The 8,922-nt window shown below is 48.8% G+C and overlaps 1 non-coding gene across 1 annotated transcript; it reads right to left on the bottom strand.

Moving 5' to 3' along the window:
- Window positions 1-8,203: 8,203 nt before the first annotated feature.
- Window positions 8,204-8,276, bottom strand: Trnae-cuc (transfer RNA glutamic acid (anticodon CUC)). Its single transcript has one exon. It is a non-coding gene; the product is annotated as a tRNA-Glu (tRNA).
- Between the last annotated feature and the right edge of the window lie 646 nt (window positions 8,277-8,922).

Raw genomic sequence — 8,922 nt, 5'->3', positions numbered from 1 at the left:
AGGTACTGTTCTGGTGGGAAACTGGAAATACAGGTGGGATTAATGGATATAGCATGATAGTATATATTTTTGGAGGAGTGCAATAAAAGTAAAACTGTGGTCAACTTGAGGGTTGGTTTGATCGCCACAGTGCTTTAAAAGGCATGGTCCTACTAGAGGCGGAGTCGGATACTGTTGGGTATAAATAGAAGTTAATGTGGTGACAGCAGAAATTCTGTTACTGGCCACCATGACAGGTGTGTATAGGCAAAGCGCTGAACATATAGACGACGGGAAAGAGGCTAGAATTTTAGCGTTTTGTAGTGGCGATGAAGGTAGTAAACGTACAGGACACTATGAAGATGGCAGACGAGGAGGGAAGATGAAAGCAGGGCTAGCTATGATAGAACCAACGACACAGACGGCAGACTGTGACAGCGGCCGCGACACAAAAAACAGGCGATGGTGGCTACTGCGGCACAGGCGATAGCGAGGGCAATAACAAGCGTAGAATTGTACTGGCAAAACCACAAGTGCACGCTGGGTGAGAAAGTGTTCGCAAATAGAAGCAGCGATTCCGAGAGTAGCCCAGGCTAGTCATTCCGTGAGGGGATCAATGATTCGTACTTTCAGGTGGTGGAGGGCATCGGACAATTCTGTCAATGAGGTACCAAGGTCATTAGAAGAAAGGACGTTTAGTGTTTCACGACTCGTCAACTACAAGGTTATCACAGGCAGAACACATGCCCGGATTGTAGAAGGGTGAGGAAGGGAGTCTGCCATGTCCTTTTTTAAAGGAATGATTACATTTCATTAATGGATTTTGAGATACCACGGAAAACCTAAACCCGGGTGGCCGAACGACACTTTGAACCGTCAGCTTCCAGAAAACGAGTATAGTGTCTGAACCTTTGTGCAACCTCGTTCGGTCGAGGTAATTAAAGATGAGTTACTTGCTATGTTGGCCAATGATTGGAAATGTCTTCTGTGTCATTCGATTCAGTTACTTAGAGAAATTACGAATAACCTAAGGTCAGGATTCAGTGACTCCAGAATACCATTGGATTCGTACTACTGCGTCACCACCTTAAATGCTGCAATGCTTCAGAAACAACAGACACACTATCTGACTTCCTTTATCGTGAAGAAACTATGCTTGAGACTTTCATAGTAGAATGGAAGTACTACATATTTCCTCTGGTTGATTCACTATAGGGAAGTCTTGTCTTCATCAGCCAGTTAAGTGTCGTAAAGTTACGCCATCCCGTTTTTAATAGCCTGTGTTGGTCACAGAGGAGCTTACTACGTCGGAGAGAAGTTATTTTACAGGTATTAATTATTCCGAACACGTGGAGCAAGAAGGATGCGACGATACGTAGTGGACACTATGAAGCAGGGGCTGCTACCGTCATTCATCACATTGGCAGGCGGCGGCTGCCAGGTGCGCGCCAGCCAAGTGAATACCAGTGATTAATGACGATAATAGCAACAAGCCGCTGCCTGCATATATCACCCTAAGATATATGTCCCGCGGCCCACAGAGTACAGTAAAACGCCTGTCGCTGCAATTGGATTTGCGCCACGAGCACTGTTGCCAGATTTAGTGGGTTAATACCTGCTATCAGCAGCCCCATCGTTTGTGTCTGGAGCACCACGTAAGGGAAGTATCAAAAATACTTAGGGTACTGGATCTTCACCTCTAAAGTAGGGACTAAAAAACGCACTTGCGTATCGATCCAGAGATGTTTCGCTTTTCAGCTGTTACGGTAGAAGCATTTTACGGTGGTATATCACATGTTGGCAATAGTCAGTTCACAGGAACTGTTCACAGTGCCATCAATTCATATAAATTCACGACAATCGTCGAAATGTCCTTTCTTTTGCAGGAGCATAAAGCCATCGGATTATGGACTCTTGCACCCTTTCTAAGATCGCCTACCAGTATCTACAGTTTTCACCAATTTCCATGACACTTTGATGGCGTCTCCTCATTCAGAATGAATGTTACATCCCTACAGATAAAAATCGAAAGACTCGAGATCTGCTGAACGTTGAAGCTACTGAATTGGTTCTCCCCTACCAATCCGTATCTCACGGTAACCATAGACCAGTGCTTCTCCAATAGTGTGGTCAAATTGCGTCGGAGCCGTCATGAACGTACCGTTCTAGCTTACCTAGCAGATTTAAACTATGTGCTGAATCGAGACTCGAACCTGAGACTTTTGCCTTTGGAGGACAAGTGCTCTGCCCACAGCTCACAAGCGGCCCTCATAGCTTCAGTTCTGCGCGCGGCCCAGCACGTAGTTTTAACCTGCCAATAAGTTTCAAAAAAGTTCATACTCCACTGCAGAGTGATAATTCATTGCAGAAGAATTCATTCCAAGGTTGAACTTTATAGAAAACACGGCACAAAATGTTCCTTTGGATAACTAATCAAACATGCTTACGTGACATTTTATTGCTGATTTTGATGTGAGGAACTCGCCAGCAAAATTAATATGAAGTTTTTTTTCAGGGGCATTTTCTCAAGTGTTTCGGCCAGATATTTGCAATTTCGATTTTGCAATGCGCAGACAGAGTCAGACTAAACAAATACTGCTTATAATATGAAGCCTTGTTTCAATTGGAAAATTCTATTTGTTTCCCGCTACAAACAACAATTTTATTCAAGTGGATGCAAAAAACTTGCGAATGCCGGTCCATATCTGTCTGCTATCGCTACGCAGCAGCGCTATTCAGTGTCTGTTTTGGTGTCCCTGTTTACAAAATCGGTTCAAATGGCTCTGAGCACTATGGGACTTAACATCTGTGGTCATCAGTCCCCTAGAACTTAGAACTACTTAAACATAACTAACCTAAGGACATCACACACATCCATGCCCGAGGCAGGATTCGAACCTGCGACCGTAGCGGTCACGCGGTTCCAGACTGAAGCGCCTAGAACCGCACGGCCACACCATGTTTACACTTATCGCTAAATCGAATATCGCACTGGACAAATTTGTAACCGCTGAATGAACTGACACATAGAAGTCCACTTTTAAAAAATTCGTTTTTGTTGATAAACTTTCAATTTTCCTTTTACACTGAGCATCGCATGAAATACGTACGCGATGAGTAGTACTTGCTTGAACGACTGTCTACACACTGTCAAACACAACTGCAAATTTCTGCCGAAACAAGAGAGAATATGCGTATGACGACTCTTAAGAGAGATACTTAACATCTACAGTTACCACTGTCCGGATTAAAGCAATTCACTACAACGGTTGCATTCAATTTGTGCCGCACAGCGCTCTGGGGCGTCGAGGATTTGTTTCTTAGTGGCAAAGAAGACAGTTGTAGGAAATTTCATTTCTGGTGTCAGTTTGTGAGGTCTCAGAGGAATTCCACCTTAGATGTTGGCCAGCCTGCGTAACCAGTCATAACCTGGAAGCTGAACTGTCGCACATTACGTTTAGCACCAATAGTGATTCTTGTTTTTTCAACCAGTTCTTATTATATATGAATTTGTTATAAAGTTGATAAAAGCCATAAAATAAAATAAAAAATTAAATTTTTCAAGTGGAAATAAAAAGCAAGAACTTACTGAGGATAACAAGGAACGTCGTAATGAAGATAGGAAATGCAACTATAGAAAATACGACAGTACTACTTAGACTTTGGTTTCATGTACAGCGTTGCGAACAATGAAGATCGGCCATAGTTTCTTTTGTATTTCAAAGTGTTTTTTGTTGAATTTGTGGTCCCTAGCATATTAGAGCTTCATCTAAAAAGTGTTCATAAGAATGAACAGGTTAAAGAGAAACTTCAAGGGAGCTTCACAAGGCCATTGATAGCAATAGACACGTTCATTTAATTTGCTGTCTGCGATTTTTTGAAGAGAAAAGTAAATGATGAAAGATCTTTTCTTGTAAGGAAATAAATGCAGGTGTGACAGGCAAAGATATGTTCGAAATGGTGGACGACTTCATGACAGAAAATCAAATTAGCTAGAGTCACTGGTTAGTGTGTCTGCGGAGCAGACTTCGAAATACTGGGACAGTGTCAGAGAAACCACCGAAATTCGCACCACGGATAATCTTGTCAAACGGGGCAGTGGCTATAATCTCTGCAAGGCTTGGGAACCAACTCTGAGTCTAATTAAGAAGACGCTCAGCAAACACAATGATTGGGCGACAAGAGTGGACAGTGCAACTACATCGACGCTACCACAGAAGCCGACGCAAACGTCTCCACTACTGGCGACGCGCGCCCTCGGGTGTGGACCACGAAGAAGTGTGCTGCTGCTATTATTTCTGCGAAGCGTGTGGCGGATCGCTGCGAGACGAGACAGGCTCAGGCAACTGAGCACGCCTCGTCGACGACCCATCCAGCCCCCCATTCAAGACGATCACAGGCGACACCCTGCTTCAATATTTGGATTTTCGCTCGCTTTCCGTTCCAGAGCTATATGCTAGCATGCATCGCCTGGCCACAGGGGCCGCATACGTCGCACGAGAGGTAGACGAGAAGACATTCCGTGTCTTTCAACAATACCAGCTGGCCACTGCACGGCAGTTAAGAGGCCAGGGTCCTGCCAGGAGCCCCGTCAGGCGTGTCGAAGAAAGACAACACTGTCCTGTCGCAGGCTTGGCTTTTCCAGCAGCTAATGTCCTGCTGGTTGCCCACCGGTCGTGACCAGTCAAGAGACCGCAGCCCTGCCAGTATCTGCCCCACCAGGCTTAACAAATTAAACGCCAGGCTGCCAGCACACAATGAACAAGCAGCGCAAGAGGCCGCTGAAATCACGAAGGCAAACCTTGGCGACCTCAAACTCGACGATGGAAATCTCGCTGCCGCCTCGAAAGAGAACAATGAGTCCTCCACGCTCTCTGATTCGGTTGACAGGTGACAGCAGAAGAAGAAGTCACCCACGCCCGAGAGCGCAACACGGCCACTACGGCCGACCAGAGGGAAGAAGACAGGTTTTTCGTTCCAAAGCGGAGGCACACGGCTCGAGCAAAGAAGCTCGAACCGGTGCAGCCGCTGCGGACGAATAATTCTTTGTCAGGTATTCCAGCAGAGCAAGAGGTCATTGATATGGGTGCAACCAAAGACCAGGAGGGCAGCCACCCCGCCCCCCTCCCCCTCCAATAGCAGTACTCTGGACAAGTCTTTCCCTGAGAAGTTCAAGGAGGTAGCATCCTCCACTGAAGTAAAGTCGATTCCGGCTAGAGCTCTACAAGTTTTCGCTCTCTAACATGGCCGACTATAAAAATGCTATGCAACTCATCGAAGACAAGGGAATCCATTGTTATACACATAACGCAGAACCCCTCAGACTACTGAAAGTAGTATTCCGGCAACTTCCCATGAGGATGGAGCCCGTCCTCCTCAGAGAGGAGGCTACAGCGTCCAGTTCGCGGGCTCGATGAAGTCGTCCAGGATGAGGAAGTACATGACTTTTTTCCTGGTCGTCCTGGCGGACATCATCAAGTGTAGGAAGACATGATTGCCCGAGTGTGGGTGAAAGTCGAGCCACTCTGGGCAAAGGGCAGAAGAGCGCAATGCTTTTCCTGCCAGGTCCTGGACCACGTAGACTGTTTCTGCAAGATGCCAGCCTGCTGCGTCAAGTTTGCAGGCTCACACCAGAGCCATGAACGCAAGAAGTCGACGGAGAAAACACAACAGTTCTGCAACTGTAGCGAGCCACATGTGGCTAGCTACAAGGGCTGCTCTGCATTCCACTGACACCCCACGCATGCAGCAGAAGATGCAACACGCTCAGCAGTCAGTTGCTGTGGCCGGAACACTCGCAGCTGCCGAGACTGACTGATCAGCCCCCCCCCCCGGCCTCCCCCCCCCCCCTACTGCATCTCAGGCGACCCACGACGGGCGTGGTCGGCGTTCGGAGCGTCCCCCTCATGGTACGTCCACACAGTGTGCAGGTCTCATCGCATACCATATGAATGAGGCAGCACAGTCGCGTACTACTGGTCAGACACCGATGGCCACCCCCATGGACACTCAAGCAAAAGGAGCAGAAGCAATGGAGCTGGGCACGCTATTATGGTCACTCAACGCCCTACTGCAACAGCTGCCAGTCCTAGTCATGGCATTAACGGCGGCCCTTCAGGCTGGTACCGCCCAATCCCTGCTATGATGATGATCGTATCCATGGCCTGTATCGCCAGCAGGGTGAGTTTCACCAGTTTCTCCAAAACAAGGCAATGACATGTCTCTTATCTGCGAAATCCACCTGAAACCTTGCGTCAATTTAAGGGTAGCAAATTATGCTTGCTACCCTTACGACAGGCAATAGCTGGTGTAGGAACGGCCGTCTACACCATGATGACACTTCAACGCCACCAAGTGCACCTGCCAGACCTGGAAGTCACTGGGGTGATCCTGCAGCCAGCACCCAACGCACACTGTCAGAAATCACATACCAGTGGTCTATGACATTGACGTTGTCAACGCTGTAGTTCCACCTCGCCGTCCAAACTACCCGTGTATAGACCTCGATCGATACCAGGAGGATAGTCATGACACTGCTGGCAGATGCGCCAGACATCGACGAGGTTGGTGCCAATGCTGCCTTGCGGTTTCTTAACCGCCAGCTGCTACAGGCAGCTGAAGCAGTCACCCCATCCCCACCCTCATAACAGCCAGATTGCTCCTGATGCCTCCTGCCACACATGCAGAAGTGAGAAGAAGGGAGAAGAATCAGGTGTTCAAAGAATGGCAGGTCACCCATAAGCTAGTCACAAAGAATCATCTCAACTGCATGTGGCCAGAGATCAACTCAGCAGTTGAGGCACACAGAAAACGTGATTGGGCTGACTTGGTGGCTACACTCAATCCTGAGGACGGCAGCACCTGGCGCGTGGTTAAGTGCTTCCTGCGTAGGTAGACGGCAGCTGGTCCAGCCACTGAATATCAGCCAGGAAAGCATCAGTAGCCTAATGGGAAATGTTCAAATATGTGTGAATTCCTACAGGAATAAACTGCTTAAGTCATCGGGCCCTAGACTTACACACTACTTAAACTAAGTTATGCTAAGAACAACACACAGACCCATGCCCGAGGGAGGTCTCTAACCTCCGGCAGGAGGGACCGCGCAGTCCGTAACATGAAGCCTCAAACTGCACGATCACTCCGTGCTGCCCAATGGGAAACCCAGGGGCCTAGCAGACCACTTCAAGATGTCATTCACACGTGGGGAAGACGTCCTAGACGAGGAACATCTCTGCCGGGTGGAGGATCATCTCCACATGTTCCTGGCTGCAAGAGAGGATGGAGACGAAATCGACCCCATCCTAGAGGAAGAGGTTGGCCCACAACTGTAGTCACTCAGCATCAGGAGGATGGGAGGCGATGACAGCGTCGACGACCTCCTACTGAGGAATTTACTGGCGGGGACCCACCAGCCCCTTGCAGGTATATTCAACAATATCCTTCGCTCAGGATATTGTGGAAACACACAGAAATGGTAGATTTCCCCAAAGTGAACAAGGACCCACTACAAATCATCAACTACCGACCCATCAGTCTCCTCCCATCACTCTCCTCCTAGGTGTTTGAGCTTCTGTACACCAGAAGGCTACGTCGACACGTGACAACCAAAGTAATTCTACCAGACAAGCGGTTTTTGAAGTGGTCACTCCACCGTCCACCAGCACATGCAGTGGTTGAGGAGGCTACACGAGCCACTTGGACAGTGGGACCTCCACACGCTGGCCAATACGTGCCGGAATGCCGCAGTGGTCGGTACTCGTCCCCCTGTTGTACACGCTCTACACAGCTCATGCTCTGCAAGTGGCAAGAGTGAAGTTGGCACCATATGCCGACAACACCGCGCTATTTGTGTGGAGCATGAATATGGCAAGTGTGCTCGACGAAGTGGCGGCTGAAATACGACGCCACAAATGGCCAGACGGTGATCTTCACAAGACGATCACTGGCTGCCCATTTACCGCCGATAAACATCATGGGAGGCCCCATCGCATGGACTGGGACCAGGAAATGCCTCGGGGTCACCCTTGACGAGCGGCTTACCTGGCTACCACACGGTGGTGGTGGTTAGTGTTTAATGTCCCGTCGACAACGAGGTCATTAGAGACGGAGCTCTAGCTCGGGTTAGGGAAGGATTGGGAAGGAAATCGGCCGTGCCCTTTCAAAGGAACCATCCCGGCATTTGCCTGAAACGATTTAGGGAAATCACGGAAAACCTAAATCAGGATGGCTGGAGACGGGATTGAACCGTCGTCCTCCCGAATGAGAGTCCAGTGTGCTAACCACTGCACCACCTCGCTCGGTACTACCACACGTTCGAGACGTTAGGAGCAGGGCTATAGTATGTCTACAAGTCCTGTATCCTCTGCTCAAACATTCCTCGACTCTTCCCCTGCACCACGGCACCACGCTCTATCTGGCACTGATAAGATCAGTGTTAGAGTACGTGGCCATGATGTGGGGCAATGCAGCAGACATGCATGTTGGCGCTCTGCAGAGGATGGAGAACCAAGAGCTCAGACTCGCTCTGCACCTGCCGTGGCAGTGCTGAACAGCCCGTTTACACGAGCAGACAGGAATCCCACTATTATGGAATATGACCTCAGAAGTTGAGTCCCATAGTGCTCAGAGCCACCATGTACTGTGTTCTTCCAGGCTTTACAGGCTCTCCTGTGACCTTGCAGGTCTCGGGGCGAATAAACCGTGTCTGATCAGTCGTCTGTAGACTGTGTGTCTGGAGACAACTGTTCCAGTGGTTACGGTAAGGTCCCGAGCAAGGCTACCTGCAGTACTCCGTGGCCGTCTGCGGGAACTGATGGTGAGATATCGGTCTTCTTGTGGCGTTGTGCATTGTGGACATCCCGTACTGTAGCACCTGGATACGTTTCCTGTCTGCTGGAATCGTCGCCATAATCTTGAGATCACACTTTGTGGTACACAGAGGGC

The sequence above is a fragment of the Schistocerca serialis genome, chromosome 3 (genome assembly GCF_023864345.2).
Source record: "Schistocerca serialis cubense isolate TAMUIC-IGC-003099 chromosome 3, iqSchSeri2.2, whole genome shotgun sequence".
NCBI lineage: Eukaryota > Metazoa > Arthropoda > Insecta > Orthoptera > Acrididae > Schistocerca > Schistocerca serialis.
This window is presented reverse-complemented; position numbering and strand designations above follow the sequence as displayed.